The 21,951-nt window shown below is 40.3% G+C and overlaps 1 pseudogene; it reads right to left on the bottom strand.

Moving 5' to 3' along the window:
• Window positions 1-19,280: 19,280 nt before the first annotated feature.
• On the bottom strand, window positions 19,281-21,117 carry LOC111523148 (annotated as a pseudogene).
• Window positions 21,118-21,951: the final 834 nt, after the last annotated feature.

Below are 21,951 nucleotides of genomic sequence, written 5' to 3'. Positions count from 1 at the left end.
GAAATGAAGAGGAAGTTTCCCAGCTAAAATACAACAATAATAAATAGCTACCATATCCTTAATATTTACTGCATATAGAGACACTCTGACATAGGCTGTGCATGGATTATCTCATTTAAACTTTACAGCCCAACTGGTCTGCTTGTCATACCGTTGCCCATATATATCTCAGGACCAGCCAACCATTTAGAACAGAACTACAAGCACATAGGGACTTTAATAAATGCCAACAAATCAACTGAAAATATTCCATGTTAATGTGTATGAAAACAAGAGCTTTTATCTACTACTGATGGAAGTATAACCTCCTCGAGGACAATTTGTCAATGTGCATCAAATTACTCCTAGAAATTTGTCTTAAGGAGATAACTGAGAATTTAGGCAAGGTTATAACTACAAGTATGTTCATCACAGTATTTTTCTTTTCTAATTTTTTTCTTTTTTTCTGTATCTCCTCAAATTCCTTTTACCACATCACAGTATTTTTATAACAATCTAAATTGAAATTGTCCAACAATATCACAAAAAGATGGTGTAGAAGCATATTTATTTAGTATAAAGATGTCCATAACAAGTTTTCAATATTCAATACATAAACAGAATATATAAAATGGTCTCTATTTTACTTTATAACTGAATATATACAAATATGTATATATAAATTTAAAATGTACACATATATTTTAAATGTGTAACTGTCTTTATAGACATGTATTTTATTGTATATATGTTTAGTTTATATATGTATATATATATTTATATGAAGCACTGGAAAGAGATAACTAATTCAGTAATTTTTCTGGCCAAAAATTTGGAGATTGGATAACCTTTCTTTTGGTTTATCTCTATTTTCAAATTTTTCTACAATAAGATCATATTATTTAAGCAAATAAACAAAAATGAGATCATACAGTGCCATTTATTGACAAGAATTTATAATTTAGTCATTTGTTTACATTTGCCAAGCCAAGAAACAAGATCTTAAGGTATGAGCTACACTCAACATAAAATAACTTGGTATTTATATAGGAGTGGCATCTCTGAAAATTGTATCTTTGAACACTATTTTCATAGAGATTACTCACATATCCAAATTGTATCCTATTCCAATAAAGGTGAAGAATCCAAAAAGGAGGAAGTTCCCAATCTGCCACTGATCAGTAATTTGAACTTTGGTGAGTCACTTAACCTCTCTGAGCTTCAGGGTGATTATCTAAAAAAAAAAGGAACGAAAACCTGTCTTAGCAGTTCTTATAAGGATTGAGCGAATATACTTGTGCATGCTTTATAAACTTTATACTAGTGGTCAGTGCAATTTTAACTAAGATCAGATATTAGTTCTTAAGTTCTCCTTTTGGGAATCTTCTAATTTTTAAGAATGTCCAATAGCTTTATAGATGACAAAGTCATTCTTTATTATTCTGTCACACTCAATCCAGGGAGACACTGCCAACCCAGGAAAGTTGCATTGTTTCTATTAAAGGGTTTGGCCACTGCTCTTAGAGCTTTGGCAATCTACCATAAAAAAAGAATTTCATGTTGCTACTTGAAACCTTTTGTGAAATTGATTCGAGCTTCTTAGTGCATTTAATTGTCCCTATAACAGTCCTAAGCCCAACATAATAGCCAATGAACATGCTCATGCTAATTTGAACTCCCTGGTTTTTCTATAGCCATTTGCCCAAAGATCCAAAACTAAAGTCACTGTTTTCCCTAGTATAGTCAAAAAGTCTGTTATTTCAGTCATTGGAATTCTTTTCTCAGTCTAGCTCCTCATGCCCTCCCTAATCTGGAGAAATCACTTTTAAACATGCTGACCAAGAAATCTGATTTCACCTCATTTCACCTGTTGAGTTCTAGCTCTTTTTTTTTTTTTTAATGGCTTAAGACACCTGTTTCCTTTACATTATTGAAAAACCGCAATGTAATACATTAGAGTCTTTAGTTATTGAAAACCTCTTCTTTATAAAAATTTTTTTTCTACTTTTCACAAGCATAGTCCTTCCCTTAGGTCAGCTTTTGATAAATACTCATAAAATCACATTGGCAATACTGGTAAGCATATTCACTTGGAGAAACCAAGAAGATTCTAATTTTGGAATCTTAAAATCTTCTGGCATCTCTAAACTTGAAAGATGACCTGGGTAGTGAGCCTATAACTACGTGTTCTAATCTTCTTTGGGTTTATGACACCATTATGAACACACTAGGACACATCTGAGGGGTGTTTCCCTTCCCCAACCTGCCTGTCATCCACCAGTTCAGCCAACTGTTTTGGTGTACTCTTATTCTCTACCCTTCATGCTTACCAGGGTGGATAATGGATTAGCAACTGCAAAATGAAGCTGAACTGAAAGTATTCTTCTTTGTCTATTAAACTATACTTCAATAGTCACAGCATTCAGTACCTTTTATTGTAATTGCTCAATTAATTACAGTTTACTATATTTGCTTCCCCTTTGGATCCTAAGTTCTGCTATTTCCCCATTATCTAACATAGAGCCTGCTACAAATTAGGTACTGAATAGTAACTTATTAAATGAGTGAATCATCTCTCTCAATCCTGGTTTCCATTTTTATTAACAGAATTGGAGCCAGGCAAGTTGGCAAATGCCTATAATCCCAGCACCTGGGAGGCTGAGGTGGGAGGATCCCTTGAGCCCAGGAGTTTGAGGCTACAGTGAGCCATGGTCGCACCACCGCATTCCAACCTGGGTGACAGAGCAAGACCCTAACTCTTTATAAAAATATTAATCAGTCAAGGGGACTTGTCAAGGGGGTGGCTATGTGAATAAATTGAAAAAAATACAGTCTACCAGTTAGTCAAAATTTGGTCTCTGGAATGTGAATCAGTCCCCAGTATGTATGTGTTTTTACAATGATAAGTGAAGATACTCAAGTAAACTAAGTTATGTTGGATCAATGGCAAGGCATTTTTCAAACTTTTCATTATTTTAAAATAAAGAGCCTCGGCCAGGCCCAGTGGCTCACACCTGTAATCCTAGCACTTTGGGAGGCCAAGGTGGGTGGATCACCTGAGGTCAGGAGTTCGAGACCAGCCTCAACGTGGCGAAATCCCGTCTCTACTAAAAATACAAAATCAGCTGGGCATGGTGGTGCATGCCTGTAATCCCAGCTACTTGGTAGGCTGAGGCAAGAGAATTGCTTGAACCTGGGAGGTGGAAGTTGCGGTGAGCCTAGATCGCGCCATTGCACTCCAGTCTGGGCAACAAGAGTCAAACTCCACCTCAAAAAAAAAAAAAAAAAAAAGAGAGAGCCTCAAGTGTGTGTCTAAATGCATGCTATTTGAAAGCTGACATGCTGTCTCACAAGTGTTTGGATGCTTATAAGCCTGACTTCTGTCATTGTTCACTAATAAGATATAGAAATAGGGTTTTTAAAGGGTTGTAGCTAGGTAGGCCACCTGCTAGTTCTGTCCAAACTGTCCAAACTTACCAACACTGTCTCTGGTCTCTAATTAGGGGGTGGAAAAAGAAAGTTTCAAGTGAAATGACACAGCATAAATGTAGTTAACAGAAATGTTAAAATTGAGAGCTGAAAAAATAAAGTAAAATAAGCTAAAGAGTGATGCTAACACTCTGGGTCACAGTCACACTTGACAGTGGCATTTGAATAAATGAAGCATGAGATTTCCCCCACAGTTCTTGCAGACTTTGAATGTCATGATTCCATAGGTATGTGACTGTGTTAGGATTAGAACATGAGGTGTGTGGCAGCCACTGAAGCAGACAATAGTGAAATGGGGTTACACCCTTTAGGAGCATTTTGCAAGCTAAAATCTTTGGAATGATGGAGGGTTATTCACTGCTGATAATGGCAAAAAGTTAATATTTCTTGAGTTTCTGAAATGCCAAGAATTTGGCTAAGTGTTTTATATTTATTACTCAGAATAGTCTATTGCTGTATTATTGCCTCCATTTTACAGATGGGAAAGTTGAGGCAAAGAGATTGAGTTACTAGCCCAAAGTCACAAAGCTAATAAATGTGGTAGAGCTGAAATTTGAATTTAGCTTCTTGCATTCTAAATTTCCTTCTTCTAACCACTATCCTACAATAATCATTTGCTCAGTGGAAATGCTTTTGATCATATCTTCTGGTAGTTGTATAAATTTTATTGAAAAAACATTATTTCATTTTATAAATTGCACATTATAAAAAGACCTTGTGAAGGAGGACAGATGAATTGAAAATTCAAGGTATTTTAGATTTTTAAATAAGTACCCAAGAGCTTATATCTGTAGTCTAAGGCTTAAATACAGCTTAAAGAGAGAGAGAGAGTGACAGCGAGCGAGTGAGTTAGAGACAGAGAGAGAGAGAAAATAGCAAAACATTATGGAGGAGACTGGCAGCAAGGACTGTGCTTCCAGAATTAATGCAGGGTACTCTGACCTTGCTGTGAAACTGACCAGACAGGGTAGAAACCAAGGGCTGGAAGGGCTCTGCCTTGTAAAAATGAGATGGAACAAGCCAGGGCCTTGAAAGATAGCTGAGCAAATATTGAGGTCAAGAACCCTATATGAGTCTTATTCTAAGTTCAATCCAACTCCTGGAAATCGAATTATCTATTTCTTAAGATTTACAATGATCCTACACTTCTTGGGACCAATTCATGGAGTTATAAGGTGTTGTAAGCATCCAGGACACACAGCCTTTGTTATTCTATGGTTCAACTCTGATGAAAGTAAAGTTCTGAAGAATCTGGGCTACTTTTCTTTGTTCAAGAAAAATTAGGGTTTTGAAATAGAACTTAGGGTTTTTTTTTTTTTTTTTTTTTTGAAATACAAATTAGGGTTTCTGAAATGAAACTCTACCTTTTCCGTTTAAAGGGATTATGTTAAACGAATATACTAGGAATCATTCAATAAAATTGTTTTTTCTTTTCTGGAAGGTAGATCTAGAGTCTACAATTATTTTATTCCCTTTTTGACAATACACAGGACTTATTATTTGTACCATACTCTTCAGCTCTTGAATATATGCAGCTTAAACATCTCACTTGTACTATTCTTTAATTGCCCCATCTTTGTTGGTCTGGCTTTCTTAAGCTTTTTATGAGAGGGAAGATTCATATACCTCTATAATAAAATGTATGAATAGTCATGTTAATTGAAATAGACTATAGATAATCAGTTCAAGTCCAATTTTTCTACAAATTATTTACAGAAAAACTTTTGTTAAGATATTTTTGGATGTAGAAATTACAGATACAGTGTACCAGTTTGTGGACCTGCAACACTATGCTAGAAAGGAGCTTTATTTGTTTATACTGTGTATGTTATATTTTTAAATAAACAAATTAATCATCTTAAACCTACAAAAATATACACATGCATATACTTGTACAAACTACAATTCATATTAAAGTAATTTTCTTATCTAAAGCTTTCAAAAGAGCATATGCATTGACAATATTGAATCAGAAATTTGAGAATGGTGATGCTATTAGCAAGATAATAATCTATTACATCTATATATTACTTTATGCTTTGTCAAGTGCTATTATATGTACTATCATTTCAATCTTCATACCAATTCTGTGAAGCAAACAAAGCAATAATTATTACCTTTTCAAAAAATCACGTTAATTTTTATCTAGTTCCCAAAGTAAGATAAATTTCTTCAAATATATTGTGAAAAACGACAGGAGAGAAAGTTGAGAGATTTTCCCTATGGTTTTAGTGAAGAAGAAATTTGAGGTCAGAGAGATTCCACGGCTGACTCTGGGTCAATCAGCTAGAAAGTGGCAGAGCTAGAATTGGAGACTAGTCTGACCCCAAGACTTGTGGATTATTCTCTCAACAAATCCAGTGAGCATCAACTTGGTGTCAGGCTCTCTGGTAAGCACATCTGCTATGCCACAATGTCTTCAGCCAAGAAACAGAAGAAAAGACACAGAATTTTACAACTTAAACCAACCATGGGAATCTAGGTCTGAAGAAAGTACTAGGACCACACTGTTAGGAGAATGACTTCTTTTCATTCTAAGGGGAAATTTAATTTGCTAAATAAAGTAGAATCTTTCTTCCCAAAACTTTGTTTCAACTATTTGATGGGTCTCTTGAACCCAACAATCGCTGTGGTACTGGTTGGGGGCCTGTTCACTAGTGTGGAGCAAAGCTACCTTATACCAGCCACTCCCATAAATGACCACACTTGCTTTGTAAGATATGAACCTTAACATGTGCAGCTCCGAGAGTCTACTGATGGTTGGACTGAAGTGGTGAACATAGGCCAGTTTGGTGAACTATTAAACTATTTCCCAAAACTTAGTCTTTCCCCTGATACTGTGGTGAAATGGTTATCATTAAACTGTTCCTGACAGGTTTTAGAAAACGAACTTATCGTGAATTAGAATTGACCTAAAGACATTTAATCCAATTGTCAACTTTATAATGAAGGGCTTCAAATTTACATTTTTGATGTTATCTCCAACTGAGGTCATACATACAATCTGTATTTGTTTCCTGGCACTGCTGTCACAAAGTACCACAAACTGCGTGGCTTAAGCCATACAAAGTTATCATTTCGCAGTTTGGGAGGTTGGAAGTCTAAAATTGAAGTGTCAGCAACGTTGCTTCACATTTTGAGATATTGAGGCTTAAGACTTCAACATATCTCTCTGGGTATATGAAGGCTAATGTTGTGTATATCTTGAAGGGTGTTTTGGATGAGATTAACATCTAAATCAGTAAATTTTGTGTAAATCATATTGCCCTCCATTATGAGGGTTGGCCTCACCAAATTAGTTGAAGGTCTGAACAGAATAGTAAGACTAGCCTTCCCTAGCAAAAGGGAATTCATCAACAAACTGTCTTCATACTTGATCTGCATCATCAGCTCTCCTGGGTCTCCAGCCTGCTGGCCCCACACTGCAAATTTGTACTTGCCAGCCTCCATAACTCCATGAGCCAATTCCTAATAATAAATTTCTCTCAGGCCTGGTGCGGTGGCACACACCTGTAATCCCAGTACTTTGGGAGGCCGAGGTGGGTGGATCACCTGAAGTCAGGAATTTGAGACCACCCTAACATGGTGAAACCCAGTCTCTACTAAATACAAAAAATTAGCCAGGCATGTAATCCCAGCTACTTGGGAGACTGAGGCAGGAAAATCACTTAAACCAGGAGGCAGAGGTTGCAGTGAGCTGAGATTGCACCATTGCCTGGGCAACAAGAGTGAAATTCCATCTCTAAATAAGTAAATAAATAAATTTCCCTCTGTCTCTCTCCCTACCCCCATTGGTTCCATTTCTCTGGAGAACCCTAATACAGGGGTGAGAGAGACCCAGGACACACAAAATTCAACATCCCCTGCTGTGTATTATGAATTAAAATCTTTTTGTAAATCCTGTAATCATCTCGTGAATGCTACCATTATATTGCATTATACTTTCTGGTGTTTCAAATATCACATAGATGCATTTGAAATATACCATAAATTTTGCAGACCTGCTTTGGAATTTATTTATTTTAATATGTCAGAAGCCTCAAAAACTGGAAATAGCTTAGGTCTTTCTCAACCTCTCAGAGACTCTACTTAGCTGTTACTTCTCTACTTACCCCTGCCATTTGCTTCTAACTACCAGGAAATTCTTGCTAATTTTTGCCTAATGGCCTTTGCATACATTCTTCTTCTTTTTCTTTTTTTCAATAGAGATGGGGTCTTGGTATGTTGGCCAGGACTAAGTAGTCTCGAACTCCTGGCCTCAAGCAATCCTCCCACCTTGGCCTCCCAAAGTGCTGGGATTACAGGTGTGAGCCAACACACCCAGCCTGTACACAGTCTTCTTCTACTTTCTTTCCCTGGTTATTTTCATCACCTGCTCTAAGAGAGCTTCTCAAATAAACTCCAACCTTACTTAATCACTATCTAATTAATTACATATTTAATTTGTGCTAATATGAGAAAAAAATCTTTTCTTTCATTTTCATACTATAATTCCAGCCTTCTTTATAACTATGTGTGCTTTTGTGATAAAGTTGTCTCCAATGTCTTGTAGGTATGACTAATCAATTTGGCTTCTAAAGTATAATGGGAAGCCACTGAAGTATCAGGAGAAGGTGAGTTATACAAGTCCATTTTTCTTGGAAAGATTCCGCTAGCTGATTTGTAGAGAATTAATTAGAGAAGGCAAAATGTATGCAGAAAGACAAGATAGGAAGCTCAAAAATTAATCCAGATGAAGAGATTGCAGTTTTATCTGGTACAGCTGCAATGAACACTGAGAAAGAAAAACACACTTGGCAATTGGTTAGATATGAAGAATAAGGAAGGAAGGAACTGTCAGTAATGACTAACAGATACAAAAAGGTGGTCAACCTCACCCATAATAAGATAAATGCAAATGAGATCTACAATGAGATACATTTCTCACCTTTATTTTTGAAAAAAAAAAAAAATCCAAAATCTTGACAACATTCCCTGTTGATGAGACTCGGGGAAACAAACATTCTCATTTAATGCTGGTGGAAATACCAAATGGTATAGTCTCTTTCAAAGACAACTGAGCAACAGAAACATTTATCCTTTGACTCAATAACCCCACTTCTAAAAATCTGTTCCAAATTTATACCAGCAAATATCCAAATTGACACAGGTACAATGCTATTCACCACAGAAAAATTTGCAATAGCAACCAGTGAATATACTAGAACTTGCTTGTATCCACTTGCAAAAATTGATTGCTACATTTCCAGTAATTTTGCAAGCTAGTTTTTAAACACAGTCACTGTTGAAATTATGTTATATAGACTTACAATTAAACAAATTATATTAAAAACAAAGGTAAGTCAGGCATAGTGGCTCATGCCTGTAATCTCAGCATTTGGGGAGGCCTAGACGGGAGGGTCACTTGGGCCCAGGAGTTCAAGACTAGCCCAGGTAATATAGTGAGACTTTGTCTCTACAAAAAAACAAACAAAATTGGCCAGGTATGGTGGCACACACCTGTGGTCCCAGCTACTTGGGGGGTTGAGGTGGGAGGATTGTTTGGGCTGGGAAGTCAAGGCTGCAGCAAGCCATGATTATATCACTACCATCTAGCCTAGGGAACAGAGCATGACCCCGTCTCAAAATTTAGAAAACAAAAAACAAAAACAAACAAAACTATGTTCTTCAGATTATTTACATGTACTGTATCCAAATGCTGGGAATACTATATAATGATATGCTACTGTACATCACTTCCCATTCAGTGACATTATATTAGTAGCTTAAAATCAGCCATGGTAGGAGTATTGACACTACAGACATTTGCAAACTCCAAATCAGGACTTTTTCCCCTATAGAGATCTAGTTAAATATTTACCAGCACACAACTGGAAATAATGCAAATATCTACCAAAAGGTTCTGGTTGACTAAACCATGATATACCCACTCAATTGAGAAATATGTAACTATAAAGGGAAACTACAAGCCAAGAACAATTACATTAACCTCTGAGACAGCATCTGCCCCATAAGCAGAGTCTCGCCCTCGCTGCTCTGCCATGAGTCCGCACCCACTGCCAGCTCACCAGAGATAATGATATCGCTGCACTCGTCACGGACAATGGCTCTGGCATGTGCAAGGCCAGCTTAGCAGAGCGGCTATTTTTATATACTTTATATAAAAGTGATCTCTAGGAAAGTGAAAAAAGTAAGCTGAAGAAAAGTGAGTATAACATGTTACCATTTATTGGTAGAAAGGAGAGATACAAAGGAAGAACATGAAAGGAGGGAGGATACAAAGACATATGTTTTCACATATTTTTAATGTAAGGCTAAAGCAAAAAGGTTTTTAAATGGCTATTTACAGGGAGAGGAAAGAAACTATAAGGAAGATAGGAATAAATGATGGACTTTTTGCAATAGATCTTGTTTGGTACATTTCTTTAAGTCCTGTAACCATTTTACATAATTAAAATTTAAATTAAAGTTAAATTTTTTAAATTCCTAAAAATCTAAGCAAAATGAAACCAATCTAAGCAATGAGCTGATGGCATAATTACACATAGAAGAAGTATTTCAAATAAATTGAAAACACAATAATTTCATTTGTCTATTTGGATATACTCTGAAGCTCAAAATAAATAAATAAAGTGTTTTTAAAAAAAGATCTTGAATAATTTTCAACAATCATATTGTTAGTGACAACATTGGTTATGATTTTCTGAAACTATTATAATACAATCTAGGATGAAGAAAAATATATAAAGGATAAAGAAAATAAGTAATTATATTTACACATTTAGGAACCAATTTTTTTTTACAATAGTAGAATATGAATTTAAAATCAAAGAAGTTAAGTAAAACTATTGTAATTTTAAATTTAAAATTAAAATATCATGATTTCTATAGACCAACAACATCCAAGTTGAGAGCCAAATCAAGGAAGCAATCCCATTCATAATACCACAAAACGAGTAAAATACCTAGGAATACAGCTAACTAGGAAGGTGACAGATCTCAACAACGGGAATTATAAAACACTGCTGAAAGAACTTGGAGATGATACAAACAAATGGAAACACACTCTAGGCTCATGGGTAGGAAGAATCAATATTGTTAAAATGGCCATATCGCCCAAAGCAATGTACAGATTCAATGCTATTCCTATCAAATTACCAACAACATATTTCACAGAATTAGAAAAAACTATTCTAAAATTCATATGGAATCAAAAAAGAGCCTAAATAGCCAAAGCAATCCTAAGCAAAAAGATTAAAGCTGGAGGCATCATACTACTTGACTTCAAACTATATGACAAGGCTACAGTAACCAAAACAGCATGACACAGGTAGAAAAAGAGATATACAGACCAATAGAAGAGGTTACAGAACTCAGAAATAAAGTCATACACTGCAACCAACTGATCTGTGACAAAGTTGACAATGGTGCTGGAACAACTGGCTAGCCATATGCAGAAGAATGAAACTTGCTTTTTTTTTTTTCTGAGACGGAGTCTCACTCCATCACCCAGGCTAGGCTAGAGTGCAGTGGCAATCTCAGCTCACTGCAAGCTCCTCCTCCCGGGTTCACATCACTCTCCCACCTCAGCCTCCCGAGTAGCTGAGACTACACAGGCGCCTGCCACCACACCCAGCTAATTTTTTATGTTTTTGTGTTTTTAGTAGAGATGGGGTTTCACCGTGTTAGCCAGGATGGTCTTGATCTCCTGACCTCGTGATCTGCCCGCCTCGGCCTCCCAAAGTGCTGGGATTACAGGCATGAGCCACCATGCCCTGTCCGAGCCACCTGGCCTTCCTTTCACCATATACAAAAATCAACTGAAGATGGATTAAAGACTTAAATGTAAAACCTAAAGCTATAAAAACCCTAGAAGAAATGTAGGAAATACCATTCTGGACATAGACCTTAGCAAATATTTCATGATGAAGACTCCAAAAGCAATTGCAACAAAAACAAAAATTGACAAATGAGAACTAAAGAGCTTCTGCACAGCAAATAAAGCTATCAACAAAGTAAACAGACAACTGATAGGAGAGAATATTTGCAAACTATGCCTCTGACAAAGGTCTAATATTCAGAATCTATAAGGAACTTAGACAAATCTACAAGCCAAGAACTATTGCATTAACCTCTGAGACAGCATCTGCCCCATAAGCAGAGTCTTGCCCTCGCCGCTCTGCCATGGGTCCACACCCACTGCCAGCTCACTGGAGATAATGATATTGCTGCGCTCACCATGGACAATGGCTCTGGCATGTGCAAGGCCAGCTTAGCAGGCAGCAATGCCCCTCTATCGTGAGGCACCCATGGCACCAGGGTGTGATGATGGGCATGGGTCAGAAGAAGTCCTATGTGGGCAATGACGCCCAGAGCAAGAGAAGCATCCTGACCCTGAAATACCCCACCAAGCACAGCACTGTTACCAATGGAGAAGATCTGGCACCATACCTTCTTCAATGAGCTGCATGTGGCTCCTCAGGAGCACCCTGTGCTGCTGACTGGGCCACCCCGAACCCCAAGACCAACCATGAGATGACCCAGATCATATTTGAGACCTTCTATACCCCAGCCATGTATGTGGCCATTCAGGCCGTGCTTTCCCTGTAAGCCTCTGGCTGTACCACTGGCATCATGATGGACTCTGGCAGGGTCACCCACACTGTGCTCATCTGCAAGAGGCATGCCCTCCCCGGTGCCATCCTGCATCTGGACCCGACTGACTAACTCATGAAGAGCCCCAGGGAGTATGGCTAGAGCTATACCACCACCGTGGAGCAAGAGAGCATGAGATATCAAGGAGAAGCTGTGCTACCTCACCCTGGACTTCCAGCAAGAGATGGTCACCGTGGCCTCCAGCTCCTCCCTGGAGAAGAGCTGCAAGCTGCCTGAAGGCCAGGTCAGCACCATCAGCAACGAGCAGGTCCTCTGCCTCGAGGCTCTCTTCCAGCTTTCTTTCCTGGGCATGAAATCCTGTGGCATCCACGAAACTACCTTCAACTCCATCATGAAGTGTGATGCGGACATCTGCAAAGACCTGTACGCCAACGCAGTACTGTCCAGTAGCACCACTGTGTACCCTGGCATCCCCCACAGGATGCAGAAGATCACCACCCTGGCTTCCAGCACAATGCAGATAAAGATCATAGGTCCTCCTGAGTGCAAATACTCTGTATGGGTCCGGTGGCTCCATCCTGGCCTGGCTGCCAGCCTTCCAGCAGATACGGATCAGCAAGCAGGAGTACCATAAGTCCCACCCCTCCATCGTCCACTGCAGATGCCTCTAGGCAGACTGTCACTTAGTTTCCTTAGTTTCGTTACACTCTTTCTTGACAAAAACCAAACCTGCGCAGAAAACAACATGACATTGGCATGCATTAGTTTGTTTTTGTTTTTTGTTTGTTTTTGTTTTTGTCTTTGGTTTGACTCAGGATTTAAAAACTAGACCATGACAGTGTCAGCAATTGGCTGGAGCCAGCATCCCTCAAAGTTCTACAATGTGGCCGAAGACTTTGATTGTATATTGTTCTTTTTTTAAATAGTCATTCCAAATATTGTGAGATGCATTGTTACAGGAAGTCCCTTGCCCTCCAAAAAGCCACCACATTTCTCTCTAGGGAGAATGGTCCAATCTTCCAAGTCCAGGAAGGTGACAGCATTGCTTTCATGTATATTATGTAATGCACAATTTCTTAAATCTTTGCCTAGTACTTTTTAATTTTGTTTTATTTTGAATGATTGGCATTGTGACCCCTGTTTTCTGTCTCCCAACTTGAGATGTATGAAGGCTTTTGGTCTCCCTGGGAGTGGGTGGAGGGTGGAGTCAGCCTGGGCTTCTCTGTACACTAACTTAATACCAGTGCAATAAAAGTACACATCTTAAAAAAAAACTTTAAAAAATGAGTAAAGGATATAAATGGAAATTTCTCAAATGAATCTTACACAATGTCAACAATAAACATATGAAAAAAATGTTCAACATCAATAATCACTAGAGAAACAAACAAAAAAAACACAATAAGATACCATCTCACACCAGTCAGAATGGCTATTATTAAGAAGTCAAAAACAACAGATGCTGGCAAAGTTGTGGAGAAAAGGGAACACATATACTGCTGATGGGAATGTGAACAAGTTCAATCACCGTGGAAAGCAGTTTGGAAATTTCTCAAAGAACATAAAACAGAATTACCATTTGTCCCAACAATCCCATTACTGGGTATACACCCAAGGGAATGTAAATCATTCTATCAAAAGGCATGCACATGTATGTTTATCAAAGCAATATTCACAATAGCAAAGACACAAAATCAACCTAGACGCCCATCAGCAGTGAACTGGTGAGGAAATGTGGTATATATATATACCATGGAATACTACACAGCTATAAAAAAAGAATGAAGTCATGTCCTTTACAGCAACGTGGATGGAGCATGATGCCATTATCCTGATTGAAACAATGCAGAAACAGAAAATCCAAATATCACATGTTCTCACTTATAAGTGGGAGCTAACCATTGAGTACATATGGACACAAAAAAGTAAACAATAGACACCAGGGCCTCCTTAAAGGCAGAGGGTGGGAGGACGGTGAGAACTGAAAAACCACCTATTGAGTACTATACCTCTTACCTGGATGATGAAATATTCTGTACACAAACCCTGATGACATGCAATTTATCCCTATAACAAACCTGCATATGTACCCCCTTAACCTAAAATGAAAATTGATAGGAAACAAATTTAAACAATAATAATTAAACTAAATTAAAATATTATGAAATCAGATTTTCTTGTAAAAAAAAATATGTATTCCAGTTGGTTGCAGTGGCTCAGCCTGTAATCCCAGCAGTTTGGGAGGCTGAGGCAGGTGGATCATGAGGTCAGGAGATCAAGACCATCCTGGCTAGCACAGTGAAACCCCATCTCTACTAAAAATACAAAAAATTAGCAGGGTATGGTGGCAGGCACCTGTAGTCCCAGCTATTCAGGAGGCTGAGGCAGGACAATGGTGTGAACCCAGGAGGCAGAGCTTGCAGTGAGCCAAGATCATGCCACTGCACTCCAGCCTGGGTGACAGAGTGAGATTCCGTCTCAAAACAAACAAACAAACAAACAAACAAAGCAAATAAAAAAGTATGTATTCCTTAGCTACGTTCACTGAACAAGTGTAGAAACAATGACCAATGAAGTAACAATGAGCACTCCTAAAACCCAGACCATGGTCTCTAAATACCATTTCCCAATACTAAATACCTTAGAGAAATAGATGATATCTCTACTACAGCAGATGTCTACGATAATCTTGATATATCTTATAATATTGAAAAAATTAAGCTATTAAGTACAATTGAAATTTGTCCAAAGGACTCAGGAGCCAAACTGAAGAAGCCTCTACTCTTTAAAGATGGCATAAGTTGAGCATCAATAAAAATAACTAATGCAGTGGACTGAAACACTTAAAAACATTTTTAAAAGTTCATTAATCAGCCAGGCACAGTGGCTCATGCTTGTAATACTAGCACTTTGGGAGGCCAAGGAGGGGAGATCACTTGAACCAGGAGCTCCAGACCAGCCTGGCCAACATGGTGAAACCCTGTCTCTACCTTAAAAATACAAAAAATTAACCAGGTGTGGTGGTGTGCACCTGTAGTCCCAGCTACTCGGGAGGTTGAGGTGGGAGAATTGCTTGAACCTGGGAGGTGGAGGTTGCAGTGAGCCAAGATCACACCACTGCACTTCAATCTGGGCAAAAGAGCAAGACTCTATCTCAAAAAAAAAAAAAAAGTTCATTGATCACTCATGGAAGATGATACAGAATGAACTAATCACACTGAAAGCTGATGAACATAGGAAAAGAATATTTTGTCTTCCTATATGAAAGGTACTGCTGGATAACCAAAAGTTGTAAGGGGAAGTTTATCTTCATAGAAGAATTTCAACCAATAAATGAAACACTGATTTAAAAATAGAATATTAACATTTTGTAACCACTAATGATATAACGGATCTATTCTAAACAATGACCATCAACAGTTGTTCACAACACAAAAAGGAGAGACAATCCGACTTTCTGTGCTTCCTGATGAAAGTACCCAACACTTTCCATAAACTATTCCTATAAAAAAGCAAACCTGAACAAAACCAAGTTAAGCCTTCAGCTCAAACTACCAATTTACAGGAAATTAGGGGGTCAAAAAAAACTACAGGGCAAACGTTTCTTCAACAAATATATTTGGGATAAGGTGAACAAGAATGAGAATGATTTAAAAAATATAAGACATATATCAACATTTGCCATTTATGGACTTTGTGTGGATTCTGATTTAAATTGATAGTGAAATAAAAGAAAAAATTTTGTGACAAGTTATAATATTTTCATAAATATTTTAAGAGTATTGTTTCAGAGACACATGCACAACTAAATATGCATAAAATAGTATGGTGTTTAGAATTCACTTCCAAATAATCTAGTTTGGGACGTGGTGGAGTGGGTGGAAATATAAATGAAAAATGATTCGCCATGCTAATTGTTGAAGCTAGGGATTCTCTCTATTTATATATATATATATTATAAATTCTTCATATTAAAAAGTTTTTTAAAAAAGTTTAAATACCTGTCCTATTTCTGTTTGAACTGAGGGGATAGAGATGTCATTTACTAACTTTGTAATATTTTGAGAAGGACCAATTTGCGGGTGGGGAAGACATCTAGAGAAAGGAAGATTAATAATTTAACTTTCAGTTCTGAACATAATTTGATGTATCTGAGAGACATCCAAGTGAAGATACTAGTAGTCAGATATATACAGTCTGAGCCTCAGCAGAGAGACCTCGACTAGAGATATAAATTTAGGATTTGTCAACATGTGGATGGGAATTGATGCATTACATAGAGAACGAATATGCTACAGAATAAAAACAATTAAAAATATCAGCCAGGCGCAGTGGCTCCCACCTGTAATATCAGCACTTTGGGAGGCCTGGGTGGGTGGATCATCTGAGGTCAGAAGTTCGAGACCAGCCTGGCCAACATGGTGAAACCCCGTCTCCACTAAAAATACAAAAATTAGATGGGCATAGTGGCAGGCGCCTGCAATCCCAGCTACTCCAGGGACTGAGGCAGGAGAATTTCTTGAAACCAGGAGGCGGAGATTGTAGTTAGCCACTGCACTCCAGACTGGGGGACAGAGTGAGACTCCATCTCAAGGGAAACAAATAAACAACCCAAATGCAGTGTTCTAAGGTCTTTTTTTTTTTTTTTTTTTTTTTTTTTAATGGAGTCTCATCCTGTCGCCCAGGGTGGAGTGCAGTGGTGCAATCTCAGCTCACTGCAACCTTCGCCTCGCAGGTTCAAGTGATTCTCTCTGGTCTCAGCCTTCCGAATAGCTGAGATTACAGGCATGCACCACCACGCCCAGCTAATTTTTGTATATTTTTAGTAGAGATGGGTTTCACCATGTTGACCAGGCTGGTCTTGAACTCCTGATCTCAAGTGACCCACATGTCTAGGCCTTCCAAAGTGCTGGGATTACAGGCATTAGCTACTGCACCCAGCCTAAATTCTTCAAATGTATTTACTTAATCCTCACAACAACCTCATGAAATAGGAACTATTATTATTCTCTTTTATATTTTAGGAGGCTGAGGCAAACAGAGTTTAAGCCTTGCCTGTAGTGAGTTCAAGCCCTGTAACCAGGATTTGGATCCATGAAGTCTAGCTGTGTAAAACAGAACAGCCCAGGACTGTTACCTAAAAAGCTCTAATATATCTAGAGGTAGAGATAGCTAATGGTAGAAAAGGAGAAGAGAGAAAAGGGCTCTGAAGAAGCAGCAGCCAAAGAGGTAAGAGGGAAACAGTTTAAACAGGTGTCAGCATAAGTCAAAAGAAGAGCACATTCAAGAAAGAGGGAGTAACCAATGGTGTTGAGTGGTGTGAGGTCAAGGAAAATGCATACTAAAATTAATTCTATTACTGGTAGAAGACTCAGCTCATGACTCCTAGTTGTTTGTTGTTGTTGTTGTTGTTGTTGTTGTTGTTTTCCTTCAGGATACTTTACTAGAATAACTTAAGGCATGATTCTACCTTGATAAATAGAAAAGAAATGCTTTTGTAATAGCTTCTACTATAAACACATCTTGCCTTAAAAATACATGAAATATACAAATCCAGACACTCAAAATATAATTTAGAGAGAATTTTCCTGTGGCTAACAATAGAATTCCTTACTGAAATGATTCATCCTAGCATTCTCTTATATGGGGATTTCTCTTAATACATTTAAAATACAATTTAATTTTCAAATCTGTAGGACATAAAATTTTAAACACACATTTGCTGCACACCTGTATGATTTTTACTTGTTGTAGTATTTGCTAAGATTAGGAAGAATTTAAATTTTCAGGAAGAATGAAGCTTAAGAGCTATTAAAGGAAAATGATTAGCTTTTCCTACCATTCAAAGATTATCTTCTTTACATTTTCAAATCTTAGTTTCAGTTTCAGTGAATAAATTGTTAGCAGTTATGTTTTTGGGTTCTCACGGGGAAGTCTTTACATTCTCAAGAAATTTATTTGTGATAAGGATAATAGTAAAGAACTTCATTTTCATCTGCATATATGCAGTTCTTAAGAAATCTTCAAGCACCAAGTGCATCACATGTGGTGAAAAATGGATTAGAGATATTCCTCTCAAAGAATATATTTGTAATTATCAATGTAATATTAGCTTATGTTTTAACTTTCATAAAAAAATACATATATACCATATAAAGTGTTTTTTTGGCTTGAATTTTTACAATCTTTATGACAATATTAGAAAATGGGAGACACTTACTTTCCTATCTATGTTTGTTTGATTTAAAATGTTGGCTTAAAGATCAAGATGCAATTATTAGCACCTGTCTTTAATCTGAAATAATAGAGGAAAATGGCGGGATGCTCGACATGAACTGCATGATCTGAGGAAACCTATGAAAAAGCAATGTACTACTTTTCTTCCCTAGTAACTAGAGTAAAATGGAAATAATAGCTATGTTGGAGTTGCCAACTATAGGACTAGATCAGGGTCATCGCCTGGCACAGTGACTGTTATATACTAGGTTCAGAAGATCACTGTAGAACAGACAAATGAACATATAAATGAATAACGAATGACGCTTGTGTTTGCACCAGTAATGAGAAGAAGGAGGAAGTGTGTTAAATAATAATAGCCAATTTGTACTGCATGGCTATCATGTGTTCAGCACAGCAGATAATTATAAAAGCCAAAATTTACTAATGCTTACCATGTGCTCTGCTACCTACCAAACCATCACTAATTGAAGCCTCAATAGGTAGCATTATTATCATTATCCCTCATCATTTCATCTTACAAATGAGTACTCTGAAGCAAAAGAGGTCAAGCAACTTTCCCCAAATCACAAAGCTGGTAAATGATAGTTTTGGGCTTTGAACAGCTTATGTTCAAAGCCTGCTCTTTTAACTACCAGGCCACAGTATACATTCCATATGGTTAAAAACTATATGTTGTATTTGCTGAAATCCTTACAGTTCCACCGCAAATCCTACCAACAGCCTTATTTGCCACTTTAGGAAGATATTTGTCTTCCAGAATCACTGACTTTCAGAGCTAGGTAGCAGCCTAGAGATCAGTATAAAGTAGAGGCCAAGTACATGGGCTTTGGCCTCAGGCAAGATGCACATCTGGCCTTACCCCTGTACCAAAAATTTATTTTTGTTTTTGTCATTGTTGTTTTAAGCCCACTACATTATGTTGTAATTGGTGATGCACCATTAGATAACTAATACAATTACCCATAAATCGGCTGGCTTTCAGGAGAACACGTCTTGAAGCACAGTTGAACTTGAATCTCTTCTGGGTCCTCCTGCTGGGTCATGCTGGGGAGCCGCTCCCGCTGCCTCAAGGCCTCTATGCCCTCCAGGTCGGGCTGGTGGCAGTGGCTGCGTAGGACCATGACCCGCTGGCCCCGGGTGATGGCGCGGTTGTGGCAGCCCAGCCAAGCCTGATCCTGGTACATCCAGTACACCTTCTTCCTGGCTGCCTTCTCCTTCCTGTAGAGGAAGGACTTGGGCACCAGGAACCTGCCCCCCAGGGAAGTCCTCAGAATTCCAGGGACCAGAAGGGTTCTGGGCAGTCCCACTGTGCCAGGATGGAGAAGTGCTCCCGCTGCCACAGGGCCTCCAGGCCACCCGGGTCCAGTGGGTGGCAGTGCCTGTGCATGACCATGACCCGCTGGCCCTGGGTGATGGCGCGGCTGTGGCAGCCCATGCGGGCCTGGTCCCGGCAGGTCCAATACATCTGCCTGTAGAAGAAGGACTCCTACACCAGGAAGCTGCCCCCGAGCGGGGACCGCAGGAACTCAGGGCTTCAGGGGTCTGCATCCATGTCCTGGTCCTCATCCAGGGATCCTTCCAGGGCTTGGGGATGGGTTGGCAGCTCCTGGTCTTCGACCTTCGCTCGCTTTCCAGGCTGGGGCCTGGTGAGAGTCGGGGGCCGGGGCCTCTGTGGTAGAGAAGACTGCTCACGCCTAGGAGGAGCGTGTCCACTTGGCTCCCAGGGCCGTCCTGCACAGCCTGCAGAGTCTCCATGGCCTTCTCCTGCTGCTGCCGGGCCTCCAGGCCCTCCACGTCAGGCGGGTAGCAGTAGCCACGCATCACGGTCACCCGCTGTCCCTGAGTGATGGCCCGGCTTAGGCAGCTGTGCAGCGCATGGTCCCGGCAGGTCCAATACACCTTCTCCAGCACGGCCTTCTCCTGCTTGTAGGGCAACGACTTGTGCACCAGGAAGCTGCCCCGCAGCACCTCCTCAGGAACTCGAGGGGCCGGCCTGTCCTAGCCCCAGGATCGAGCACTTCTCGGGCGTCAGGCTCAGCAGCGACAGGGCTTGGGGTCCGTGGCCCTCCTCTGGGCCGGCTTGCTCAACACCAGCCCAGGGGTGGGCTCTGGCTCCGGCTCCTTGGGGCAGTGCCACAGGCCCACCCCCTCCAGCAGCTCCTGCACTCAGCCTCCAGGGCCCTCAGGACCCCAGAGATCTCCCAAGCCCTCTGGCGGGGCCAGGCTGGGCAGCTTCTCCCACTGGCGCCAGGCCTTCAGGCCTTGCTCATGGGGCGCGTGGCAGTGGCCCCGCAATACTGTGGCCCGCAGACCTCAGGTGATGGCCTGGCCCCGGCAGCCCAGCTCAGGGTGCTGGTGGCACTTTCAGTACACCTTGTCCCCCACAGCCTTCTCTTGCTTGTACAGGAAGGACTCCAGCACCTGGAGGCGACCCCCAAATGATGTGTTCAGGAACTCCAGGGAATGCGGGTGCTGTGTCCAGCTTGCTGCTCTTCTGTTTAGGCATCTGGGGGGCTGGCTGGACCGCCCCTCCCTGCTCCTCAGCTGGCAGGATCTGCAAGGTGCTGGCGAAGGTGGCGGGGCCGGTCATCAGTGACAGGACGCAGTGCACTTCCTGGGGCTTGAAGCCCACCCCATCCTCATCTTGGTTGGATGCTGTGAGCAGGACCAGTTTGGAGAACTTCCCGGGCTTCCTGAGGCTGCCAGGACGATGTCAGTGCCTGGCTCAGGGGATGGCTCCTGGCCGGCCTTCCCACTCTCACCCTCCTGTTCGGTGGGCTCGGTCAGGGGCATCCCGGGACCCAGGGCCTGTCCCTCAGGCCACGCTCAGCCCCCAGCAAGGAACCTGGAGTCCAGCGGTTCCGTTCATGTGCCCGAGCTGTTGCTGTTGCTGCCTTGGCTGGTCGTGGTGGGGCTGCGGCGATGTCTGGAGAATCCCTAGATCACCGCGGGTTCCCTGAGTTCCAGCCTTCACAAGTGAGTGAGAGCCGCCACCGTCATCCCCCACACTGGCTTGCTGGGCAGGAGACCCGGGGGACAGTCCTGTAACTTATCTGGGCTGGTTTCACCACAGCAGCAGGGCCCTCACTCTCCGGCGACAGTGCTTCCGCGGGTCAGTCAGCCTCTGCTGCTGCTGCAGCAGCAGGCATCGACCTCGAGGCTCAGGAGGCCGCTGCCACCCCGACCCCGGCACCTGTTCTCCGTCCCCGACCTGCCCCTTGGGAGCTAGCCCTGTCCAAAAATTTCTTAAAGATCTGTTTATTATTATTTCACTTTGGAAAATGAGGCAAGTATAGTCAGAAGCAAGCAACTATGTACTGCTTACCAGGTATTGACTACATTAGTTCAAGTTCCCACCTACTGCTATTAAATTTTGTCTCAGTTAGCAAGACAAGGCAATCTAGTCATTAAGAAGCCAGTCCCTGCTTTTAATGAGTGGGCCTCAATGTTAATAGTTTCTTACTTTTGATGTTTTAACTTCATGGGAAATGGAGCAATAAGAAGCTAGCCCATTTTTCTGACAACAGAAGGGGAAATTCAAGACTCTAACAATATTGAACTCTAGTCAGTTTTTTTTTTTTTTTTTTTTTTTTTTTTTTTTTGACAGAGTCGTGCTCTTTCGCCCAG

Source organism: Piliocolobus tephrosceles, chromosome 2 (assembly GCF_002776525.5).
Source record: "Piliocolobus tephrosceles isolate RC106 chromosome 2, ASM277652v3, whole genome shotgun sequence".
NCBI classification, from domain to species: domain Eukaryota; kingdom Metazoa; phylum Chordata; class Mammalia; order Primates; family Cercopithecidae; genus Piliocolobus; species Piliocolobus tephrosceles.
The sequence above is the reverse complement of the archived record's forward strand: the minus strand, read 5'-3'. Positions and strand labels throughout refer to the sequence as shown.